Source organism: Peromyscus eremicus, chromosome 18, assembly GCF_949786415.1.
Source record: "Peromyscus eremicus chromosome 18, PerEre_H2_v1, whole genome shotgun sequence".
Lineage (NCBI taxonomy): Eukaryota > Metazoa > Chordata > Mammalia > Rodentia > Cricetidae > Peromyscus > Peromyscus eremicus.
Window position 1 is genome coordinate 3,704,255 of NC_081434.1, and position 25,854 is coordinate 3,730,108.

Below are 25,854 nucleotides of genomic sequence, written 5' to 3' on the forward strand. Positions count from 1 at the left end.
TTAAAGTGATATTTTTTGACAATAACACAAGAGATGGAGAAAATTTTTTTTCAATGGTTTTATGTCAAACAACAAACACCATGTCTAGAGTTGAGCATGAATCTCTTCTCATGGCCCCAGGCTTCTCCATGACTTTGAATAACTCTGTGAATTCCTGTAGAGCCAAGTGGAGATGTGTTTGCTTGTGGCTTGCATATTAAAGAGCTTTCTCGCTGAAGTCAAGATGACTTTTTGAAGAAGTGATGTGAGTCATAGAATACTGGGGCTGCTGGTCCAGGGTTCCCTGGCAAAGAAGAGTGGTCTCGTCCAGGGGCTAAGAATTTAAACACCCCCCACACTGTTCTCCATTTGGCCTCCTCCTTTTTCCCCCTTATCTTTATTGTGAACACATAATGAGAAAAAGACAGCACCGTGGAAGTTTCCACAGTGGTTTGTTTTTATTTTCCTTGTTGGCTGATAACTCCAGTTAGCTAGAAGAAAATGTAGATTGGTTTCCCGAAGTGGTGAGTCCAAATTTGGATCACAGTTGGTGTGGGTGATGCCTACGGTGTCACGGGTGAGATCAGAAAGTGGCCTTCTCTGAGTGTAGCGTCTCCACGCATAACCAGTTCCCCACGTGAAATCACTCGGAGTTGAAAGTGGGCCTTTGATCCAGTGACTGAGGAGGGAGTCCGCAGAGGAGTGGGGCCCAGGGAAGCAGGACAGCTGCAGCAAGAGCTTGGAATTCCGGTGCCACAGGCCAGTCAGGAGGAGTCTCTGCTGGTGGCTTCAGCTTGGAACCTGGTTCTACCACGTTCTGAGGTACCTAGGGACAGACGGTCAGCACTGGCAAAGCGGTGTTTTTCAGTGACCTGGGGAAAACAACCTCACAGCTCTTTGGGTTTCCCTTTGTTTCCAGTGAGCCGGTGGTCAGATACTAGCGAAGTCGTGAGCAGCGATCGAAACAGAACATTGTTTGCTGCCCTATGGTTTGTCTTTTTCGGGACACATACTTTGTTAAAAGTGTCTTTACTAGCTTAATTTTTACTCTAAAATAATAAAGTTCTGCGGCTGTCAATATTGATGATCAGCTCGACAGGAGATAAACCCAAGGGCATACTTGTGGTTAATTATCTAGATTAGACTCTGGGTATGCCAGCGAGGGGATTTTCCAGATTATGTTAATTGAAGGGGAAGACCCTCTTTAATTGTTGGTGGTCGGCTCCCACGGCCTGGGGTCCTGGATTGCACAAAAAGGGGAACTCCAGCTGAAAACCAATACTCATCTCTCTGTTTCCTGACTGTTGACACAATGTGACCAGCTGCTTCAGGCTCCCGAAGCCATGATCTCCCCAGCATTGCGGTGTGTCCCCGGAGTGTGAACCCAAATAAACTTTCTCCCTTGAGTCAGCAAGGTATTGGGGTTTCACTAAGTCGGGCACATGCTGTCTTATTCTTTATGAAGTCCTCACTCAGAGCTATTAGAAACCATTTGTAAGATTAAAGCAACCCCTTGGAGTCTGCGGGATAACTCAGACTGGAAAACGCTTCCCTGGCAAGCACAGTAATCCGTAGAACGCATTAAAAAAAAAAAAAAAAAAAAAAAAAAAAAAAAAAAAAAAAAAAAGCCCAGGCTTGGTGCCGTGTGCTTTCTATTCCAGCATCAGAGAGGCAGAGACAGGCCGGTCCCTGGGGCTTTCTGGGTCGTCAGGTTAGCCAGCTTGGTGAGTTCTAGGCCAGGGATAGATCCTGTCTCAAGCAGAAAGGGCAGCACCTGAGGATCAATGCCCGAGATGTCCCTGGCCTCCACTTGTGCAGGTGCACACACACACATGTATGAACATGCATGCACAAAACCTCCAGCCTCTCTTCTTCTCTTCATATGGTCAACATCTGAAGCCTCCTCTTTGTAATTTTAGCTAGAAACCAATGCTCTTATTGCTGAACGATTGCCTCGAGGTTTTTATTTTTCATTTTTTGGCTAACTTTTATGGAGGAAGACGCCTTATTAGCATATTCAGTATAAAGGAGCTCAGGGATAGTGAGTTAGACATCAGAATCAACCCTGGTCCCAGAGCATGTGAGAACAAACCAGCAAACCGCACACCTGTAATACACTCGGGTTAGTGCAAACAGGTTCTCATATTTAAATTCCCCACGTGTTTAAAAACACCCACAAATGTTCAGTGAGTTTCTTTCACATATGCCCTGAGGTAGATCCATTTTCCCTCACAGTTTTCAAATTTGAATCGATACAGAAGACTCACTGACCAGCCTCTTCTCCTGCCTCTGAGTCATGCATCTCATCTCCACACGAGGCCTGAAGGGATGCAGGAGGTAATCAATAAGGGGGCTCGGCCAGTGTTCAATAGAGGAAGGAGAGTCTAATGAACAAAATAGAGGACTGGGAGCTGAGCCAGTTCCGAATCCCAGTCTTCTCTCGGCCTTGTAAGCAGGAGCCTAAGTAGTGAATTTCCCTCCTGGAGTCGGTTCCTGTGTCTGTACCCCCCTCCCCCCTGCTTGAGGAGCAGGGACAGAGAGATGTCTGTGCATCGGCAGGAGCTTCATGGAGGGCAGGTCTTCTGCTGTCCATTTGTCTCCAGCTCCAGAGTGTCTGTGCACACGTGTGTGTGTGTGTGTGTGTGTGTGTGTGTGTGTGTGTGTGTGTCTGTGTGTGTGTGTGTGTCTATCTGTGTGCAGGCACACGTGCTGATGCGTTTCTCTCCTCCAGTCTATGTATTGACCGTTTCTGACCTCAAGTACCTGACTGATACGTGTTCAGTCACCACCTGTCTACTCTGTAGGGAACTGTCCTGGTGAGCAAGGGTTCAGGTACGGCAACACATAAGGAGAACCTCACCCTCTCGCTTCTTAACAACCCACCAGACAGGAATATTTGGCTTTCTTTTGAAATGAACATGTTCAAGGATAAAGGAGGGGGCAGACAGTAGAGAAATCCCAACGCATCTATTATCAAACTTTACGAACCATCAACAGATGGCTCACACTGCGTCATATCTACCTCGACCCTCTATGTTCTCCTTGCTAACCTTGCGCGCACATGTGTACTAGCTGCTTAGGATGCAGGTCTCCGTCTTCATATTGCTCTAGAGGACAGTTAGAATTTTCCTGGGATGGAGTAGTCTTGCTGGTGTTTGAACCGCTGCCCTAACAGTATCTCTATCTTCTGATGTCAGGCTTCAGACATCGCTGACAGCTCTGCTTGTTCACACCAGGACCCTGGACGAGTTCACTTCGGTGTAACACTTCTGCTTTCAGAAGGTGTCCACATCCCAGTTACGAGGAAGGAGAGGCAAAGGAATGGAGTATGGAGTGAGGTGTGACCGGGCCGGTGACGGTTCTGCCCACCCCGTATGCCTGTGAGCTGCTGCTGCTGGGTGTAGCCATGGCCCGTGGTCCTTTCAGCACCCTCGCATCCAAGCTGGACCCAACATTCGGCTTCAGCCTGCCCTGAATTCTCAGCCATTGCTATCTGTGAGCTTTTATTGTTTCTCTGTCACTGGAGCTTGGTGTTCTGGGAGGTGGGGTGAACGGCTGAGAAGTGAATAAGAAAATAATAGTAGCGAGGATGATCAAAATTTGATTGAATGGATGCCTACTGCATTTACTGTGCACTGGGTGATATTCCATGAACTGGGTAGCGTTTTCGTCTTCCTTGAGTGTTGTGTGAACCAGACAGCTGGGCCCAGGCCTCACGGCAGCTGCAAACAGAACTGGAATTGAAAACCAGGCAGCCTTGTTCCAGATAGGCCCACTCGGACGGACACAATGCCCCAGTGTGGTTTTTATGGTGTCCACGAACAGCTATAATCCTCTGGAGGAAAAGACCAGCAGGTACCCAGATGGGGAGGATGAGAGAGGGTGAAATAAAGGAACGAAAACAAATCACGGGACTCATTTCCATAGTCGCACAAGATTTTCATAACAGGAAAAAGTGTGTGGGGGAGTAGGGGTTTTATTCTTTCTGTATGGTTTTCTGATGAGCCAAAAAAAATTGCTCGAAAAGTAACATCTTTTTAATAAGTGAAGCTTTCCTAAGATGATATTGATTGGCAATTTCAACAATTTGACACAGTCTAGTTGAAAGCAAAGGCCAGGGAAGCTTTTGTGCTTCAATATCATGATATCATGGGGGAGACTTCTCAAAAACCAAACCAAACCAAACCAAACCTATTCACTTCTCATGCAATATTGGGAAAATTAAACAAGATTCACAGTTCAATGCATTCATCTATGGGAGTGTCTTAACGAAGGCCCTCGCTTTGTACAACTAATATGCTAATAAAAATGAGATCCATATATCCGAGAGTGCTCAGGTATGGAAAACCTTTCAGGTTTCTGCTGATGCCTTTGGCTTCACTCTCCTACCTCTGTTCTCTCTTGCTTTTCTGATTCCAGCAAGTATTTCTTGCCAAGCCAGGCTCTGTTGCTGGAAACTGGCCCTGTGTCTCCTCTGTTGTTCCTATATTTCTGTTTCTGTTTGCATATTGGCAAGATTGGAATACTCCAGAGATTTGCTCCCTCAGAAGAATTGTAAGGGACACCTGGCTCTCCCTGCCACAGTCAGTATTTGCATATATTATAGTCGAGTGTGAGGGTCAGGTGGGTGTGGATCTGTGCTAGTGGGAATGGTATGGATTGCTAGGGGGATGCTCTCTGCTCCAGACATTTACATGAGCAGACTGCATAGGCACATGCCCACATTAACTGGCTTATAGACTTCCATTTTTCTTTTCTTTTACAATTCTTGTGTATGTGTCTGTGTCTGTATGTGAATGCCTGAAAAAGCCAGAAGAGTGTGTCAGATCCCCTGGAGCTGGAGTTACATGCAGTTGTGAGCTGCCCAAGTTGGGTGTTAGGAAAGCAACTCCAGTCCTCTGGAAGAGCTACAAGCACTCCTAACTGCCGAGTCATCTCTCCAGCCTCCCGTTTTTCTTGTTAGAATGTGCCTTCTTGGCTTTCCTTGGGGGATAATGAAAGAAAGGAACTGAGCTATGTGTAGGAGATTGTGTAAATAACAGGACATACGTTATCCAAAGCAGATAGATGGTGATTTTGTGTATCTCTGTGATTGAGAACTCATGAAGGAGCCTGAGTAGTTGCATTATGTTTTTCGCTTTGTTGGATGGCTTACTATTTTGTGAGTAGATTTGAAAACCAAAAGCTAGAACTTTGACATTTTGATTTGGTTTTATAGCTCTGTGTAGTCAGTGTTTAATAAATAATGGGCAACATTGCTCAATTGATAAGAATAGATCTCAGGGGATAGCACACACTGATCGTGTGGATTAAACTACAGTTCTCCCTGTGTATTACAATCCCATCATAGCTCAGAAGGTTTGGTTGTGGAAAATTGCCAGAACTATCAAAGTAACAATTCTCCACTCTTTTACCAGTTTCGATAAATATAAAACAATCTGAGGCAAAAATCAAAACAAAGGAAAAATTAAGCTCACATGTTTCCTAAAAGAAAAAGTAAAAACCCAAAGGTATAATTTAGAGTAAATAAAAGCATGATGTTTGAGAATATAGACATTCTGAAAATTGTTTCCAGGTGCAATAGGAAAGATTAAAAGCTATTTCTAGTCATTAACCCACAAGAGTTGTTTTGCTTGTTAGCGAGATGTTTGGGCATGTATGCGCCACGGTACGAACACACAGCTGCTTTTGTGTGAAGGCTGTGGATTGTTCTGATCTATCTAGACAACACTCTTTTCTCTCCAGGTCTACACTCTTCTAGGGATCATCCATATTTGAATAAATGTCTTAGAAACTCAGACCACTCAGCCACAAGTCCTCCCAAACTGCAGTCAACATCACTCGGCCTCTGCCTCTGCCAGGCCCCTTTCCCTCTGCGCTTGAACTTTACTTTGTTACCTGGTCACAAAGGGAACCTCATCTACTCACATGTCTGGCCATCACTTCAGGTCTTGGGTTTATACCCACCTGCTTCTCCTCTGTTTCTCCTTCTTGCTGTAGTCACAGATGTGATATTCTCTTTGTGTCTCTTTGTCCAAGATGTGCCTTTCAATGGAAGAACCTACTTTTTATCAATGCATGTTACATTGCCTGGCCATGTCATGCTTGTGCATTTGGGAGTGCACAGGACGCAGAGATAAACTGAAACTAATCAAGTCCATTGTTCTTGTATACCTCATCGTAGGAGAGTGACTTCCATTAGCTTTATGGGAGTGGAGAAGTTCTGCCCCATTTTTTCTTCTCAGCATTGTAGACTAGGCGTGGGACTTCAGCCTCTGTCCAATCAGGGGTTCCTTGGTGGGTGTTTATTTGAACTCTGAAATTATTGACCTGAAGAACTATTATATCACAATAAAATCCTTCCTGTGTGCCATCCCAAACTGCATGTTGGGAACACGAGCTCCCAGGCTTACACCTCCTCCATTACATATGGAAACATTGACTTTTATATTATGCTTATTTATCAAGCATCCATTTAATCCTCACAACAGTTCAATGAGAATAATGTTGTAGATTTCTCTTCTACTCATGAGAAAACCGTGATGAAGATGGTCACTGCTTATTCTGTATGTTGTAATTCTACCATGCCTCACAATCACTAGAGCTGAGAAAACATACAACGTCGTGCAACCAGCAATCAATGGAATCATGATTCAAATCAAGTGATACAATGTTGGGCTTTGTTTTGACTCATTCTGACTCTGCCCCTCTCCATGGATGTGGCATTTGCCCCCATGTAGTATTGTGAAGGCCAGACATCCCTGAAGCTTACATATAAAGTGAGATGGCTGGTAAATTTGCACACAGCTTGTAGCGGAGGATGCTCAGTGGTTCTTGGAGGTACCCAGGGAGGGAGTTTTGAATTACTTTTAACTGTCATCAGTCCTTGTGTTTCCCAATCTCTGTCCTCTAAACTTGCTACTGGAGGACAGAACACTGTGCCCACTATGGAGTGCATCACTAAAAAGTGTCTAGTGTCTCAGCCCACCAGATTGCTGCCAGGGGCCCTCCTGTAGAGAAATCCCAGAAATCCCTCTGTTTGGTTTCTAAGTTTGAAAAGTTATACATGGTCTCACTGCTCTAAAAATATGTATTGTGGGTCTTTGAAATTTGAAACCAGACCATCTTGTGGTGCACTTTTCTTTAACATTCTTGATGAATGGATTCATGAAAGTCATGTAAAACTGTGTTTCCAAAGGGCTAGCACTTTTTATTAATAATGAATTTAGGCACATCCCTCCATATTTCATTTGTATGACAAACTTTTAACTTCTGAAGAAGACTTCTCATAACTTTTTGTGTCAGGCTCAAAGCCAAAGCAGGTAGCAGCAGCATTAAGATGGTAGTTATGAAAAAAATCCACATAGTGAATCATTCCTCCAATAAGACTCCTGGCATTCATCCAAGAGAAAAAGGGAGACTCTTCTGAGAAGAGATTCTGATAGCACAACCTACGTTTATTTCCATTCAGAGCCTCTTTGGGAAATTCAAAGCAGGAGTGGTCAGTTGTGGAATGTTCTGGCTCCTTCTGAGCTGCCAGGGGCACTTGGAATTCTCCAGTGGTAGAGACTGAAGTTTCTGAGTAGACTATCTGGGTCCTGAGGTTATTCACTCTCAGATACCTACAATTTTCTCTTCATGAATTATGCATGTGCTGTACGGTCCCTCATAACCCTTGGGGACCATCAGCTCATCAATTGATTCCACATCGTGTTAAATGTTGCAACTAACACAGCTGCTCCATATTTCTGAGTAAAATGTGTCTTTCTTGTGATCGACAGACATGTAGAGTGGTGTTTCTCCTTATAAGGTAGAGTGTGTTTGTGTGTGTAATATACTTTCACACACACGAGGAACCAACTTCTTTCACTTTATTGTGCTCTGTGAACTGAAAAACGTATACCTAAAAAGAGTTGGCCCTGTTCGGTATAGAGGAAGCCACTTTCTTTTCTTGATAATGAGTTGCTAGAATATCAAAGTACAGTAAGAATATTACTGATGATTCCCAGAGAGCAACACATGAACACAATTAAAAATCACCAGGACTGGAGAGACCGCCCAGCAGGTAAGAACACATGCTTCTCTTGCAGAGGACCCGAGTCCAGACAGCATTCATGCTGGCTAGCTCACAGTGGCCTGTAACTCCAGCTTCAGAGGACCCACTGTCTTCTCCCAGACCTCTCAGGCACTTATACACATGTGCCATGCACACACAGACACACATATACACATAAATAACCCTCATCAAACAGAATAGGGCGTGTTGCATCCATGAGAAGCTTACTAGGTAGCAGCCAGTGACAGGGTTGAGGGCAGCCCACCCTATTAAAGTGTTGAGGTAACTTTGGCAGGGGCCTGGTTACCTTCCACACCTGGCAGATTGTATCTGAAATTTTGAAAAGTTTTGCTTGTTTGTTTATTGCTGTTTCTTGGGACAATGTCTTCCTGGGCTAGCTTTAAGTCATGATTTTCCTGCTAGAAGAGCTGGGATTGTAGGTATGTTTTCTCATGCTTAAATTGGCTTTTATTGTTTCTCATTCATTCATTCACTCACGTATACAACATGAATATGTTTGTGTGTATATGCATATGGAAGCCAGAGGTCGATGCCAGGTGTTTTTTCTCTATGACTATCTACCTTAGGTTTTGAGAAAGGGTCTTTTAATAAACTAGAATGTACCCACTAGGGTAGGCTGGCTTCCCAGTGAGCACTAGGAATCCTTCTGACTCTGTTTCTGTTTCATTTTATTATTTACTTTGTCAACTGGGGTCATCTGGGAAGAGGAAACCTTCATTGAGAAAATACCTCCATATGGTTGGCCTGTGGGCTTTTGGTTGAGTCATTTTCTTGATTAATGATCGATTTGGAAGAGCCCAGCCCATTGTGTGCAGAGCCGCCCTCGCAGTGGGTAGGTGGCCTTAGAGTATATTAAAAAAGCAGGCTGAGCAAGCCATGGGGAGCAAGCCAGTGAGCAGCACCCCTCCATGGCCTCTGCATCAGCTCCTGCCTCCAGGTTCCTGCCCTGTTCGAGTTCCTGCCTTGACTTCCCTCAGCGACGGACTGTGACTGGGACGTATGAGCCAAATAAACTCATTTTTATTCCCTAAGCTGCTTTTGGTTGTGTTCTTTGTCACAGCAATAGAAATCTAAGTGGGATGCTTTACCTCCCCAGTGCTGGGATTCCAGGCAAACATGCCTCTATGCCCAGCGTTGCATGGGGGTGCCAGGGATCCAAACTTAGATTCTTATGCTGGTGCAGCAAAGACTTACTGACAGGGCTTTACCTCCAGCCTTATGTTTTTATGTTATACACACCAACTTGATAAGAAAAAAACATGTTTATTGAAACTGAATGATTAAAATGATAGCATTCACTTGGAAAAATATAATTTATAAGAATGGTAGGTCATCTTCCTGAAAATAATCATACCTCTATTGATTGTCTCCTATAGATATCTGTAAGTATGATGAAGGATGTAAAGGTAAAAAATGTCACAGCCTCTGGGCCACAGGCAAATCTCCATGCTTATTAGTTACCGTGACCTATTTGAGCAATCCCTGAAGATTTCCAACATCCAGCATTGAGTCCTTTCATGGTACCGCGAGTTTCATTTCCTTCCCATAGTGGGTGCGATATTGTTTTTGCTGGAATTTTATTATCCAGGGATGTGCTTGCTGCATAGCTTGAATATTTGCTGGCTGGCTTACTCTTCTCTCTTTATATCCGGGAATAAGAATTCCACTCTCTTATCATTTGTATGTATGAATTCTACTTCTGGTCCTGGTTCTTGGGGAGTTTGATTTTGCCTCCTTTGGTTTAGGGTAACTTTTGCTTAAGGTCTGAGACGGAAAATGGGTGGCCTCTTGGTGGGGTTGTGCCGGGACACTTATGCTGTGAAGTCAGCCCGTCTCCTTGGCATCTCACTCAAATCCCAGAGATTCCGAAATCACTCCTCTGACCATGTCATCAGCATTGCCACACGGCCTGTGCAGGGGCCTGCAATTCTTGCTTAATGGCCTGAGTTCGAGTTCTGTTCCCTAAGTTTTTCTTAAGTTAGGTCAAATGTAGTACTTTTGGGTATAAAAGAAGGCACTCGCTACGGTTCCCCTACTGTTTTAATTTCAGAATGATTATGCAAAATTCTAGTCTGAAACAGAAAAGAAATGCTTGCACTGGTGTGTCCACAAAAAATAAAATTCTTGCAAATGAGTTTATACACCATAAACACACATATAAACTATGTGAAGTTAAGATGTGAAGTTTAAGGTAAAGTTAAGTTGTTGATTGATTAAAAAAAACTTAAGAAATATATGAAAAAATCAGCTGGTCCAGTTGGAGTCATCTTAAACAATGGATGAAATGCAATTTCAGGAATGGTATCAGACAAGCCTCCTTTTCATTTCTGAGAATGGCATTCAGGTGTGCTAGTTAACTATCCTGGCAAGTTATATGACTGAGGCCTTAAATTAAGAGATGTTATTTTAGGGGCAATTTAAAAAAAAAATCAAGGCATAAAGCAGTGAGCACTTCCTAATTTACCCATCAAGCTTGTTTTCTGTATTCCTGGACAAGGAGAGGTCAGGGTATCGATTCATATTTCACAAATTCCTTAGCTTTGATTCATAAATCTCAAGTTGCCTAATTGCTGGTGAGCAAAGACAGCTTTAGAGAGTCACTCTCCTAATGATGAAATTTTCTATTCTGATAAATTAGGCGTCAGAGAAATTGCTCACAGATCCCGTGTTATCAGCAGGAGGTCGGCAGGCCGTTCTGGTACACGTGCTCACCAAGAAGTGAAAGGGCCTTCGAGTGCTCTCTAGACTTCTGGGATGGATGAGTTGAGTCACAGCTCCATCCGTGAAGGGACGAGAGTATTGGTGAAATTATTAAGGCCACTCCACATAGTTAAAAGGAGATTTATTTAATGGCGTAACTTACAAATTAAGGGATAGGTAGGTCGCGGGGTCTGGGGAGGGTGTATCACAGTCCAGCGGTGTTCTCTGGAGCTCTACTTTGTCTACCTCCACCATCCAGGGTCCTGGAACGGAGAGAGTGTCCACGGATCCAGATCTCGGGTCCCCAGGCGCCTCCCTTGGCCCTGCCTAGTAGGCGTGACAGTTGCTGAAGTCTCAATGGAGGTTGGAACTTCCAGATCAAAGCTGGAATGGCTACCCACTACACGAGAGAACTTGCAAGTAAGCTCTATTTTATTTTTAACCTCGAACCCTGAAACTGCTTACACAAAGACACTACAGGCCCCTTGTCAAATAAACACAACTTGAGGGAGCTGGGATTTTTTTTTTTTTTGAGAGAGAGTTGCCAATTGAAAAAGTATCATATCTGTTTGCTTAACATTTATTCATTGCTAAAAGAGACACATAATTTATTACTTACTGCTTTGCATTCAGAATGCCTGATCTCCCCTAAAGAAGCATGCCTTATAAAAGAGGTTAGCCAAAACCCAGAGGAAAATATCATGCCTCTTTACTGCTACATTCTGATATTAGAAAGAAACAATTTGATACCTGCAAAGGACTGTCTGGTCTTCAACCGTCTCCAAGGGAATACAAGACAGTGGAGGTTACAGTGCATCATCTACCAAAGAGAGCTGAGGGATGCTCAGTTTTCACCACAATACTTCCAATATCCCTTCATATTTTTTGTTGTTGTTGTTTTGTTTTGGTGGGGTTTTTTTTGTTTTGTTTTGTTTTGTTTTTTTTGAGACAGGGTTTCTCTGTGTAGCTTTGGAGCCTTTTCTGGAACTCACTCTGTAGCCTAGGCTGGACTTGAACTCACAGACATCCGCCTGCCTCTGCCTCCCGCATGCTGGGATTAAAGGCATGCACCACCACCACCAGGCTAATCTCCCTTCATTTTAACCTGTTCTTACTCCCTGGCCCATCCTTGGGAGGACTCCCTCCACCTTCTCCAGTTGGCGACTGGATTCTTGTTTTATCAGGCACCCTCATCCATGACCTATTTCTTGGCTCTGGCTTTGCCTTTAGTGATCCCTGTGACCCATTGTGTGTGCTGTCCCCACCCCTCCTGGCCACCTCCTCATACGACGCTGCCGCTGCAGAGACAAATGACTTTTCTGAGTGGAACTTCTAAAGTTCTGAGTGGAACTTCAAAGAGAGATATTTTACAGTGGGTAAAACCACCTAGGTGATTTCTTTTTATGGAGAACATTTCCTTTTTCCTTGTTGAGGCACTACCTAGGTAGTTCAGGTGGGCCTGAAACTTCCTGTGTGGGTCAGGACGGCATTATTCCACTTGAGATTTCCCAGCCCCAGCCTTCTTAGAGCCCGCAGTAGAAGCATGTGCCGCCACACCTGGCGAACACTTCTTAAAACACGGGTCTCAGAAACATTTGTATGCGGGTTTTCCTAAGAAAGAGTCCCTGTGAAGAACTACAGACATTCAGGACTTTAGCAAACTGATAACTTCTGCACTCACTGGCTGAACAGCTGTTACGGGACACAGGGAAGAGAGCGGGTCAAACCGATGGTTACTACAGCCTGCCCCGAAGGAGAGTCTTACTTCCCCTGCTCTTGTGTAAGACAGAGTTCTTGTTTCCTAGTTGTCAATATTTGCCAAGTTCCTATCGGGACAAAGTTGACTTAGACGCTCTAAGTTTGACAAAATGCTAAATGTGATGGCATTGTGTTTCCTTGGTGGGGAGACCAGGTATAAGCCAGACACACGGCAACTTGGAAATAAAATCTAGGATTTAAATTCTGTGTAAGCGGTGGAAAATTTGTCATCCTGTGTTTAGGTTTTATTTCTAAGTCTGAATAACACCTCTTTTCATTCCTTCCTGTTCTGTCATAAAACCAAAGCGCTCATTTTTTATTTTTGACTGTTGGGAGGGTAATAATTAGTGTACGCAGGGTGTGTGTAGCTGATTTTTTTTATAGACTTTAAGTCAGTGCATTGCTTAATTCTTCTGTTTTCAGGCTAAGGATTTTTATGCTTGTCAAACGTGTCAACAACAAACATAGATACAAGTAAAGATATGTATGTATATGTGTGTGTGTGTGTGTGTGTGTGTGTATAAAATTTTGTGCCTGTATGTGATGTGTGTCTATGTGTATGTCATCATATGTGGGTACACATGTGTGGGGGTACACATTTGTGCACTGTGGGCTTGGGCCAGAGGTTGAGGATGGGTGTCATCCCCCATTGCTCCCCACTTTCATGCCCGTTGAAGCAGGACCTTTCATCTGGCCACAGGACTTGCCTGTTTGGTTCTTCTAGTCAGCCAGCTTACTCCAGGGATCCCCAGTCTCTGCCTCCTGAGTGCTGGGGTTGCAGGAGGGCTGCATGCTTGTCTACATTTATGTGGGACCTGGGGTGTTTGGACTCGGTCCTCACACTTGCACGGTAGCACCTGATCCACTGAGACCCATGAGCAGCTTTTAATAACACTTATCACATTACTTAACGTGTGTCATGTAATTAGAACAGGGAGACTTTGGAGATCGTTTGTGATTGTACGATTTCCAGGGAACGCCCAAGGAAGCGATGTTCAGGAGCTATGAGAGTCACAAAAGAGAAGGGTCTTATAGAGACAAGGATTCTTGGTCAGGAAAATGATACAATTGTAATTCCAAAAGTTAAGAAGTGGAGCGAGAGATTTTTCAAGGATATCAGCAACAAATTGATTTTGTAACCCTAAGGGAGAATGGAAGGGAGATTGAGATATGTCAGCAGGATGCGAGGGGAACTCAGGAGAGACTGGCATTGACACCCTGGGAGGCTGATGCTGGGCCTGCTCATTCCACTGCACATCATAGTGTGCACCTGTCATGAATAATAACACGGAGAATGAACTGACTTAGGAAATGACTCTTCATTTGCATACAGACAGACTGCAGAACTTCATCCACGGTAACATTCCAAATCGGTTACTTAGCATTACAATGTCATTGCCCTTAAGAAGATCTTATTTATTAAAAATGTTTGTCTTGAAAACCCAAACATTCTAAGCCAAGAATTGGCCCAGCTCATCATTTCAGAATGCATAGTCCCAACTCTTTCTTCTTTTTATTTTAAAAATAAATTCACAGCCATTCGAAGTGACAGGTTAGAAGATGTTTTGATCACCCCTCCCATACTTCCTCACCTTTCAGTTCCTAGGAAATAAGAAGACTTTATGTGGTAACACTAATATTCATTCATTTCACCTCATGTCAACAGCATTCACAAGCCCGCGGCACAAAATAGCATACAAATTCCAAAGGAAATAGCATGCCTTCTCATTCTTATTCTTATCTTCAAATTCTGGTGATCATCACAAGTTTAAATGTAGAATTTGAAACTGAGTGGGACTATCCTGAGAGGAAGAACCTGAAGAGTGGGCTCGTCAAGATTACCGGCATCAGTGACAGAGTCCTGACCAAGGGCTTCGGACTGTCCACTCAATTCTGTCTTCTCCTTTAAGGCAAAATCAGGAAAGAGGAAACTTCTCCAGGCTGCCATGCAAAGCAGAGCTGTTGTCTTAGTTATTTTTCTTTGGCTACAAACACATTTGCAGCTTACAGTCACAACCTAATAGAAAACAACATTTGGGGGTCTAGGGATGCTCGGCACTGGAGTATTTGCCTAACATGTGCAAGGCCTTCAGTTCAGTTCCCGCGCACGTGTGCGCGCGCACACACACACACACACACACACACATACACACACACACATACACACACACACACACACACACACACACACATCTCTCCCCTAAATAGTGCTAGAAAATATGCTGTGTACTCCACAGTTTTAAGTATTGTTCTTTCTATTATTATACAAGAAGATAGCAACTGCTTAGAAGGAAATTCTGCATCTAACTATACAAAGATGTGACCTCCCATGGCTGAGTTCATAGCACCCTGTCACTATGGGACGTAGTAATAGACCTGAACAAAGACTCTGAGACACTTTGGTCCACATGTTTAAACATGTATATGAAAGAGGAAGCTTCTGAGTTCTGAAGACTGATAATAATAAGACAAACAGCTGAGGACTAGCTGTTTGGGGTTAAGAGTATATGTGGCCATAAAGCAGAACAGACACACTGCCTACCTGAGAATCCAGCCAATCTGTGGTTTTCATTAAAAGGTCAGACTTTCAAGAAGTCTTCTTACAAGAGACAGCACAAGTTGGAAATGTAAAGAGATTCAAGGAGGATTCAAATATGCTTTGCACGTGTGTAGATGCCCGTGGGTTAACATGTGTGTGGACGCACATGTGTGCGGGTGAAGGCACACGTGTGTCTGTGTGCCTGTGGAGGCTGGAAGCTGGCATCTGGTATCTGTCTCAATCATACTCTGGTTTATTTACTGAGACAAGGCCTTTCGCTGAACCCAGAGCAAATAGATTAGGCTAGGCTACTTAGACAGATTGCTCTGCAGATCCCCTGCCATTGCCTTTTGAGCACTAAGAATACAGGAGGGCTTTATGTCTCACCAAGTGTCTCTTCATCTGGTTTGATAATGGGCTGCGTCATGGCGTTCAACTGGCCTTCTCTCTAGCAAGGGTGATTTAGAGACTTTATCGCTTCATCATTTCATGGTCTGTGTCCTATCCAAATGAGTGGCCTTGCTGTGACATATTCTTACGAGAGTCCCTGCTTTTCTTTAGTTGGCTCCACCTGCCACCTTCTGCACACCTTGTTTATATACTTGGGAGGTTATGGCTGATGCACAGAGAGGGGACACAAGTGATGCTGTGGAAATCGCTTAGTGTTCTAGGGGCATCCAATTTATAGTTGCTGCAATTCATCATTCCTTTACTGGGTGCCATGGTTAGCACCTAAAGAAAAACCTAATGCTATCAATAACACGTAGATGCGTAAGCGGCTAATGAAGTTTCCAAGAAGAATGGGCCTGAGAAATGGTTCAGCTGACCAAGGGCTTGCAGCCAAGCCTAGAGGCCTGAGTTTAATCCCTAAGACTTGGAGGGTGAAAGGAAAAAACTGACCCAAAAAATCTTGCCTCCAAAAACACACAGTGACACCTGCACCCACAAGCGTGCGCATGCATGCACGCACACACACACACACACACACACACACACACACGCAAAAGAACAAGTCAATCTATCAATAAATGTAATAAGGATTCTTTAAAGCTTCCAAGATAAAGAGTCAGTTTTTAAATGTAGTATGGGGAAACTCTATAACCTACTCGCAAGAGAGGAGAAACAGTGTGTGTAGAAAACTCACTGTTATAATTTCTCTTGTTTATGGATAATGAGGATCCTAATAAGATAGGCTATTGTAGAGATGTGAATGAGGCTTGAGGTTATTTATTATCTATATAAACTGTATCATGTGATTATGAGGAAAAAACCCCTGAAACTCCCACACAGACAGTAAGCGAGAAGCAAACTGAACGTCCTAAATTATTAAAGGGACTCGACATGGAGTTTGCTCCTAGCTAAGCTTGCAGAATATGCAAACAAACAAGCCAGATAAGAAAGTGTAAATGACCTAGTCATTCAAATATCAGATAGCATCACCAAATGAAGAGAGCCGAGCATCCCTCAGAGAACTTATCCAGGCCACAGGGAAAGGTGCTTGAAGCTTTTATGCACACCCAGCACATAGGCACTCTGAGATACACACACTTAGCTGGTCTAGTAATTTCACTGCGCCTGACAGATTGTAAGCATTATCAAAGGAAAGAGGCCACTTAGAAAACTACCAACAAGAATAATAAGTGATGGCCAGGCAAGGTCTGGATCAGAAACTTGAGACTCCAATGTGGGAAAGTGTTATCCTTTAAATCATAATTGAGAGAAAAATGAAAACTAGGTTGTAGAGATAGGATGTGAAGGTTTCTGTCAATATTGTTGCGCTGGACTGCTGTTATCTTGTGTTGTACTGAATGCATTACCAAGGCCATAGCTTGAAACATTTATTACCAAGAGATTGGTTCATTAATTTGTTAAGAATCTCTGTGTACTTGGCAACCTAACAAACGTAGGGGAGACTGAGGTAAATAGATGGTCTTGCTTTAAAGAAGGTTGTAGCTGATTTGAGAGATAAAAAATGAATGGGCAAATTCTAATACAGTTCTGTAAGTGTTATTATATATGTAAGGGAAAGTTTTTTATTTCCCACTCAACTGTATCTCAATCAGGGCAAGGGAAAACTTGCATTATTTGAATGTAATACGAATGCTTGCATGTATATTAGTACAGATTTGTTGTTTTTTGTTTTTGTTTTTTTCGAGACAGGGTTTCTCTATGTAGCTTTGCACCTTTCCTGGAAGTACAGATTTGATGAAGAGAGAAATGGAAGGGGAAAAGAAAGAAAGGGAGGGAGTGGGGGGGGAGAGAGAGAGAGAGAGAGAGAGAGAGAGAGAGAGAGAGAGAGAGAGAGAGAGAGAGAGAGAGAGAGGTGGCGTTCTATGCTGGAAGACTAGAAGCTAAGTAGGTTGAGGCCCTGCCTGACACAGACATGCCTTTTCAACAATGCATGCCTACGTCTTGCTTCCTCCTGAGCAGATCCAGAGGAAGCCAGTCTCATCATTGGGCAGGAAATACTGTTTGAAATTTCCTGTTGGAAATACTCTGTGCTGAGCAGAGCCCACTTTCATACTTCTGCTGATTCTGCCATCGAATACCTTCGAAATTACTATCTACATTACTGTTTTTATTTTAAAGTGTCCCCACAGGCTTGTGCGTTTGAAGAATTTGTTCCCAGTTGATGATGTTGTTTTGAGTGGTTGTGGAACCTTCGAGACTGGGGCATAGCTGGCAGAAATGAGTTGCGCAGGGGGGGTGGGGGTGGGTGGGGGTGGGGTGTCTGTCTGTGTGTATGTGTATGTGTATGTGTGTGTGGTGGGTCTCAAAGGTGATAGTCACTTCTGGCTCCCCTATTTCAGACTCTGGGAAGTTTGACTTGAGACATGACTATGGTCACCGCAACACAGTGACTCTTAGAGTATGTCTGCACATACCACTTCAAAACTCCCTGTTGACCAGTGCTCCTGACAAGGTGACAGGGATTGAGATACTGATGGTGGCCTATCAAACATTCATTCTAGAAGGTGCGTTTCTGAAGAGCTCCTCGCAGGGAAGCTGCAGTGAGACAATACCTTTGAAGCCAGGGAAAATGCAGAATAAGCAGATGTTGCTTCTGGAAGAGACTTTCCTATCACATTGCCTGAACATAACTCTGTACTTAATGTGTAAGGAAACTCTTGGGGAGAAACATCACATGGGAGGCACCATATGCTTGTCTGAGGGACTGGAATAGAAGGTGTTTGAAAGTTCTCTTTGCAACGGATCCCAAAGTATAGCATGAATCTTAAAAGTTCTTATTAATAAAAAACAAACCTGGAGCCAGGTACTGGGGTCAACGCTGGACGATCAGAGAGACAGAACAGGCCACAGCTACTTCACCTTGCCAGTTCCTCAGCTGGTCCTGTTTCCTCAGACTGGAAGCCTCTGAGTCCTCATCCAGAGTGAATCTCAGCTGAACTGCTGCTCCAAAGCCTGAAAGCTTAACCAGCTAAAAGCTTCTAGTTTCTGGTCTTCATGTATTATATCTTTCTGGTTTTGCCACCACTCCCTGGGATTAAAGGCTCACTTCTTGGAATTAAAGGCGTGTGTCATCATGCCTGGCTGTTTCCAATGTGGCCTTGAACTCACAGAGATCCAGAGGGATTTCTACCTCTGGAATGCTAGGATTAAAGGCGTGTGCTACCACTGCCTATCCTCTATGTCTGCCTAGTGGCTGTTCTGTCTCTGACCCCAGATAAGTTTATTAGGATGCACAATATTTTGGAGAACACAATACCACCACACAAAAGTGAGTGTAGATACTGATTGTTATGGCTAATCACGGTTGTCAACCTGATGCACCTGGGAAGAATGAACTTCAGTTGAGAAATTGCCTCCATCAAATGGGCCTGTGGACATGTCTACAGTGGAGGGGGGCATTTTCTTGATTGTTAATTGATGTAGGAGTTGTGGATGATATCATCGGTAGGCCAAGTGAGCCTGAGCGGTATAAGAAAGTTAGCTGAATGTGAGCTTGAAGCAAGACAGTAAGCAGTGTTCCTTCATGACCTCTGGTTTTCTCTAGGTCCCTGAGTTCCTGTCCTGGCTCCCTTCCATAATGGACTATAAACCGTAATCTGAAATCAACTCTCCCCCTCACCCGGCCCCAAGTTGGCTTTGGTTTAGTGTTTTATCAGAAAGCAAACTAGAACAGAAATTGATCCTCATACATGGTGGGTGTCGCTGTGATGGACCTGACCATGTGGCTTGCGTGTCTTGGGCTATTTCCTGGGAGGAAGTGAAGGATTTGGAACTTTGGGCTGGAAAAAACGCTGGGTAGCTAGAGCTTAATGGGCGGTTGTGTGGGAACTTAGAAAATACTGTTGAGAGAAATTCAGACAGTGGAGTCCTCACTTGTAAAGTTTTAGAAGGGAAGTTTGAATGACCCTTAACAGCTCTATAAGAGCCATTCATGTGACATTATGAATTAAGAATCTGGTGGTTTTGGTCAGATGGGGCTGAAAAAATAAACTGTGATTACTAAGAGATCAGCGTTATTGAGGCGAAAAATTCTGAAGCATATTTCCTCAGGGTCAGAACACGGACGCTGAGGTCCAGAGGGGGCCAAAGGGGTGCACATAAAACTGGCAGCAGAACTTGGAAAACAACGTGTAACAGTTTCTCAGATGACACTGGTTTTGAAGGAGTGAGGGGATTATGGACAGCAGCCGAGGCTTGTCACTGTGAGAGTCCAGGAGAGGCCATTGGTCAAGGCGCCGCTTTGGTTGTATTGGAGATCCCAGGATATGCAGAACTGTGGAATGGCCACCAGGGACAATGACATGTGTGGAGTGGAGCTGACCTGAGTCTACGAGACAAGATGTGTGTGTTATGGATGGCAGCGCAGGTAGATGGGCTATCCAAGTCCTTTGGAGCCCAAAAGATTATGAGTGAGCTCCAGATGGCAAAAGTCAAGCTATTAGATTTGAAGTTACATTGTTGGACTTTGGTTTTGCTTAAGTATGATTGTTTTTATGCCTAATCTTCCCTTTTGGAGCAAGAAATACTAACTTTTTTTTCTAAAAAGTGGAATCCATAGTTAAGAGATTTTTGGTTACTTTAAACAAACATCGAACTTTTAAGTGATAGAATTTTTAAATACTGAGGGACTTTCAAAGTTGTATTGTGTTTTATATTGTGATATTAATGTGAGATCTTGGGGACAAATAAGAAAGGAAAGATTATAGTTCAGCAGTGATGTATTTGTGTCTTCTAGAGTTATGTGTTGGCTAGTCTTGGTTGCCAATTTGACACACCTGAGAAGAAGAAACCCAAGTTGAGGGATTGTGGTCATCAGGTTGGCTTGTGGGCGTGTCTGTAGGACATTTTCATGATTTTTAATAGATCTACCAGGGCCCCACCTACTGTGAGTAATAGCATCTTTATATCATAAATGTAGATGAATGTCTGACTATGATACTGAAGAGAACCAGTAAGCAGCATTCCTCCATAGTCTCTGCTTCAGTTCCTACCTCTAGGTTACTGCATTGAGGTCCCTGCCTTGAATTCCCTCAGTGATGAACTGTCACTTAAGCTTAAATAAACCCTCTCCTCCATGTTGGTTTTGGTCAATGGTTTATCATAGCCAACAGAAAGCAAACCTTTGGCTGCGTGTCGTAAAGAAGAAATAGAAATAGCCTTTTCATTTTATCTACGAATACTTCCTTGAATATAGATGTCTGGCTTCTGAGAGATTTTGTCCTTAAATCCTAGAAGCTCTTGTCTATTCCCTATTCCATTTCCTTGCCTGCAATTAACATCCAGGATGGATTTTCCCCATGAATCACTTGTCTCGTTTGTTTTAAGCACTGTTCCTAGTCTGCAGACTGCAGCAAATGCTGACTCAGTCATGTGTCAGTGGAGACTGACACAGTGAGTCCCACCAGTCTTCTGATAACCACCGGGGACTATATTTTGACTTAGTTCTACTTTGCAGGTCATGCGTCACTGGTTTAGGGCTCTCTTCTCTACCTGCTAGGACTCATGACATTTATGAGCAGAACAAGGGCTCTATCTGAAATGTATGGGTGGGAGACATTTTGTGTCATTATTTTGGCCCAGAATCTTTCATTCTGCCAATGTCCTGAGACACTGAATGAAACTGAACTTAAACATAATGGACTAGTTTTGGGGGCAGATGATGTTTCAACACAGGGAGCTTCCAGTCCGTCATTGGGAAAGCAGCTGTCATTGTTAAAGATACTAGCATCATGGAAATCTCCCACGCTGCACAAGGACAATAGAGAAAGCACCCTGGGGCAAAGTCCTATCCCTTAGAAACTCCATCTTCTGTAGACTCAAGTTCATTTCAAGGCAGATATTTTAGCCTGAAGGAGTTCTCTGCTCCTAGAAATAACTTCCCACAGAAGCGGTTTCCCCGGGGTCAGCACACAGAATTTGAGGAGTGATAGCCAAAGGGGGTCGGACTACATTGCAGTCTGGCAGTGGAAGTTGCTACATCATCCATGTGATGCTGGTTTAGCACACATGTGATACTGGTTTTGTGCACAGGAAACATTCACGATGGAGAGCAGCTGAGTCAGGCAATGCACAGCAGGGTTAGAATCTGTGCAAAGAAGCCCCTTGAGGCCACATTTGTGAAGTAATGATGGCAAAGTCTCAGTTTCAGTAGAGGCCCCAGGATATTAGGGACATCTGCCAAAGAGGGTTACGGATGTGGAGTGAAGCCAGCTTCCAATAGAAGTGGTGTGCTGAGGGCACAAGAGCTTTCCAAGCCTTGTGGAGTCTCATTGATTTCGTTGATTACAGATGCCAGACATGGAACAGAGGGATCTGGTGTTTTTCCTGCTGGAGTATTTTTTTTCTGGTCATTTCTTCCTATGTTTCAATTCTTCATTTTAAATAGGAATGTTTAGTTAGTGCTATTATATCCCAGGAATATGTAACCTATATACTTTGGGTTTCTAAAGTACTGGAACTGTTTAAGATGATAAAGACTTTTAGAGTTGTTTTGAATGCATTTTCTAGTATAGCATGGTCATGAGCCTATGGGACAAAGAGGGGGAGATTATGGCTTAAAAATTATGTGTCTGAGTGACAAGTTGCTAAGGTTAAAGGTGTGATGGTTAGTGTTAATTGTCAGCTTGACAAAGTCTGGACTTATCTGGGGTACGAATCTGGACAGGCTTATTATCTTAATTGTGTTAATTGATATGTGGAGAACTACCTTAAATGTGGGGAAGACCATTCCATGACTAGGATCCTGGCGTGTGTAAATAGAGAAAGAGAACTAAACACCAAGCATGCGTTCCCTGCTCTCTGTTCCCGATTGTGGCTGTGATGTGATCAGCTGTCTCAAGCTCCTCCTGTGACTTTCAGGTCATGATGGGCTGTGACCTTGACTGGTGAGCCAAAATAAATAAAGCATTTTCCCTGAAGTTATTTTATTTTTTTCAGTTTTTAAAGTCGCAGCAACAGGAAAAGAATCTAAGCTGTGGAAAGCCAGTTCTGCAAGTTAATGTGATCTTTTATGTTAAACAGGAAAGACTTACTGTTTTTCTCTCCTGGCCTGAGTCAAGAGGTAAAGCCTAGCGTGCTCACTGCCATGGTCATTGTTATGGTCACAGATTACACCACCACTACATTTTTATTAAAACAAACAAACAACCCAGAGAGACAGTGTTTGCCAAATCCCATGTCAGGTTGATTTGGCCTCTTCTACAGAAAGAAGACAAAGATGTATCTCCTTCTTCTAATGGAAACAAAATGATCTCCACTTAGGGTAAACATTTTGGCATAATTTTTAGAAAAGAGATTTGTAGGAAACAACAATGGACAAAATAAGAGTCTTTTGAGTCTAGAAGTGGAGACTTTGGTCAGAAATGAAGAGGATGGCCTACACAAAGACAGGAAGACCTCAAACCAAAATTAAGTCTGTTCTAGGTGTGCTTGGTGGGGGTTGGGGGGTGGGGATTACAAATCCCTCATGAAGATTTGCTGTCAAGTAATCCAGGAATAGCACCTATACAATTTATGTATGAATAATCATTTGAACACAAACACGGATATGTTTTCAATAAACAGTTTTCTAACTACATATTTCTCATGTTCCTATCGTTTTAGATCTTCTCAACTAATTTTCTTCTTCCAATCTCTCCTCTGCTCAGAACTTTTCTGTAAGTAGGCAAACACAGATCGGGGAGGAGTTAGCTAATTTTGTGAAGGGTCATTACTATAGAGGTCAAGTAGACTGGACGCGCAGGCTGTGTGTGTGCCATAAACTCATCAGCGCTGGGTGGAAACACAAACTGTTGCTACATGGGAAAAGAGCCAAAAGGCAATATTAACACTTTTTAGAGCTCATTCGTTCTTAAATCTACACTGTTTTGCTTCATCAAATGCATCATAAATGACAAGTTTTGTACAGTTGATGTTACAACCTACAAAAGCCTTTAGGGGTTGGAACATTATCTTTGTATGCTTCATATCAAAGAAGAAGCAGAGTAATCACTTCATAATTTTTCATTCAGGTGATCCCTATTTAGTGTGGTATTAGCACAGCTGATGTCGGATTGGGCTTGCTGGTGCCAGGACACATTGCTTTTGCTGTTCTCATCTTCGAGGTGCAAAATGGCTCCACAGTGTTGATACTGTTAGAGGTGTTTCTCAGATTTTTTTTTTATTTTTTATTTTATCAACAACTCTACAGATCTCCTCTAAAAAGTAATCTGGTAAATAGTCAGCATTTTCTTCTTCTTTGGGTGGGGCCATACATAATGGATGTTCGCTGGAGGCTGCAGGAGTTGTGTGGCTGTAACAAACATTATAGAACCCAGTGGGGTTCCTTTAATCAAGTCTGTAATGGTGGTATTGACTGTAAAATCTAATGAAGTGGTACTAAACATGGATGATTTGAGACTGGCATGGGTGGGTGTTTAGAGACATGTTCGATTCCATTTATAGCTTAAAAATATTGCTGAGGACATAGGCACAGAGAATTAGGTCACTGGAATACCTCTTTGTTTTTATTTTGAAAATGGATTTCTACTATTTTTGACGAGCAAAACCATCATCTAAAATATTTTGGCTCCTGATATAAGCAGGGACATTTAATGTTCTAAAAAATGAAAACAAATCTGAATCAGGAGGAGCTTATATGAGGTGAGATTTGAAACACAAGATCTTATAAACTCTATCTGCCATTTCTGGCCATTTAGTCACAAAAGGAAAAATAAATGGCACGTCGTGGTTGTGAGTTGAGATGAGCACAAGGCATCATGTGGGGAGGACAGGAAGAAGAAATGCCTTTGAGGAATTGACTGGAAGGCTTAAGAGAGCGATCGGGATTTCTCTAGCAGTAAGATAAAGAGTAAAACAAAACAAAACAAAATGCTTTTAAAGAGAAAAGAAAAAAGCAACCTAGGCTGCCTGGAGATGTAACTGAAGAAAGGGGAGGGGGTGTTCGTTCAGGAGTCGAGATGAAAGTCTCCAGTTTGCTTATGCTCGCGTGAACTTTCAGGAGTGAATGACCTTGCCAGAAATAGCAACGATTAAACCAGATCTCTGCAGAAAGAAAATGCTGAGAACAAAATCAAGGTAATAGGATGAGAGACACGGAACAAAATGATTCAGTACATTGAAGTATAAAGCAGTCGCCTGCAAATGCTAAGCGTACGAAATGGATACTTGGGAAATATCACTGAAGGGAAGAAGAAATTTGACATGCAGTATCAGCACAGATTGTGACAGTTTGTTTCTGTGCTTTTAAAGGATGCTTACAGCTTAATACTCAAGCCCATCCATGTAAATAAAAGTACATGAGTATTTACAGAAAAATAAAGAAAAAAGCTTAGGATATCAGAAATTACATGGAGATGTACCTTCTTTTCTATTTTACCTTTTTGTTTTGAAGTTACCTGCTATCTAAAGATCATCCATCTAGCTCTCACATTTATATTTATATTCATAAAGGTAGTTCTGTTGAAGCAGAAGTAAGATCCTGTGTCTTCCTTAGGCTGACACTGAGTATTCACACTAATGAGCCAGACAGAGCTTGTATATGTCAGGAGAACTAGCAAACTCAACTTCCGGAAATTTCCTTGATTTGCTTACTTCATTTTCTTGGTGCTTTTGGCTTTATTTGTTTGCTTGTTTGCTTTTTTATTTTTATTTTTCATATAGATCCAAAGGACACTGAAAATGAAACAGTACTTCTCTGTTGGGGGAGAAGACACTCACAGACTACTTCAGTCCAAGGTTAAACACTTGCTAATATTGGGCAATACATACAGTAGCACTGCTGGAGAAGTTGTCTTTTAAGCTTAGTGATTTTTTTTACCTTTAATTTGAAGTCTCATCTATTTAGTATTAAAAGTTCAAATTTTTGATCTTTTGAATTGTGGTTTGTATGTTTTGTACTTTTTTCTTCCTTTATATTTTAATTGACTCTAAATATTTTTAATATATTGAAGAAATATTATGTTTTTACTTCTATATGTTTTATGTATTTTTATTAGTTTCTGATTTGCTTTAATGATGGTCAGAAAGAAGTGTGGTCCAAGGGAGGTGGGAAAGAGAAAACTTTTATAAATCGGGGTGGGGGCATGTCTGGTAAGATGGAGAAGACAGTATGCTGCTCTTCGGAGCTGAAGGGGATCTTAGGTTATTCTATCAGTTGTTTTCCTGGATGCAGTGTGGTCAGACTTTCTTTAGACAGCTAGTTCCCAAAGAATGACATGGAGACTTCTTATTAATTATGAATGCTTGGCCTTAGCTTAGGCTTGTTTCTTCTTCTTCTTCTTCTTCTTCTTCTTCTTTTTCTTCTTCTTTTTTTTTTTTGGTACTAATCTTT

At 42.7% G+C, this 25,854-nt stretch overlaps 1 long non-coding RNA gene across 1 annotated transcript in view; it reads left to right on the forward strand.

Moving 5' to 3' along the window:
• Positions 1–427: 427 nt before the first annotated feature.
• LOC131895072 (uncharacterized) overlaps positions 428–25,854 on the forward strand; it is a 45,134-nt gene continuing 19,707 nt past the window's right edge. Inside the window, exons 1-3 of the long non-coding RNA XR_009375091.1 lie at positions 428–801; positions 9,433–9,576; positions 11,016–11,176. This is a non-coding gene — a long non-coding RNA (uncharacterized LOC131895072). The remainder of the gene's footprint in view (positions 802–9,432; positions 9,577–11,015; positions 11,177–25,854) is intronic.